General features: G+C 43.8%; 1 pseudogene; it reads right to left on the bottom strand.

The window, feature by feature from the left end:
- Positions 1–151: 151 nt before the first annotated feature.
- LOC104988245 lies at positions 152–505 on the bottom strand (annotated as a pseudogene).
- Positions 506–676: the final 171 nt, after the last annotated feature.

The following is a 676-nucleotide window of genomic DNA, read 5'->3' as shown; positions in this document are numbered from 1 at the left end:
TTTTATTGAGGTTAACATATTTCAGAATTTTAAGTAAACAGATGCAGTAACTGGGTAAAGTTTCCCCAGGTCCATCCTCCAGGAACTGCTGTCATTATCAGCAATGCCATCCAGTCTTCAAGGGGGACATCAGCCTGAATCTGCTCTGTAATTATTGCAGAGCTCCAATTTGCTTTATCCGTGTCAACAGTTCCCCTCGCTCATGAATATTTACTAGATCAGTGCATCCACCTATGCAGTCTTTACCGATGAAGACCCGAGGTACCGTTCTGGCTCCTGTGAGCTGTTGCAAGTAATCTTGTATCTCATCGGTGTCACCGTTGGCACCAATGAGATACAAGATTTGGATACCGACAAATTCCAAAAGCCCTTACCATACAATATAAGCCGAGAAGGGTAGTTCACTGAGGAGCTTCTGAGCCCTTCTGCAGTAGGGGTAGGTGGGCTTGATGAACATGACCACCTTCCCAGACTGGACCCTGCTATTCATGAATGCTTGAGACATGCTGCCTCTCTTGGGAGGACACCTTAACTGCCAAGAACTGACTTTTATATTAGCATTTTGTAGATTGGTGAGCATAAATACCAGTGATAATTTCTAAAACCTTTGCTTTCTTAGAGAGAACATTTTAGGATGACACCAAACAAAATGAGGGCAAAATGAGGACTGTAGCCC

Source organism: Bison bison, unplaced genomic scaffold (assembly GCF_000754665.1).
Source record: "Bison bison bison isolate TAMUID 2011002044 unplaced genomic scaffold, Bison_UMD1.0 scf7180017846403, whole genome shotgun sequence".
NCBI classification, from domain to species: domain Eukaryota; kingdom Metazoa; phylum Chordata; class Mammalia; order Artiodactyla; family Bovidae; genus Bison; species Bison bison.
The sequence above is the reverse complement of the archived record's forward strand: the minus strand, read 5'-3'. Positions and strand labels throughout refer to the sequence as shown.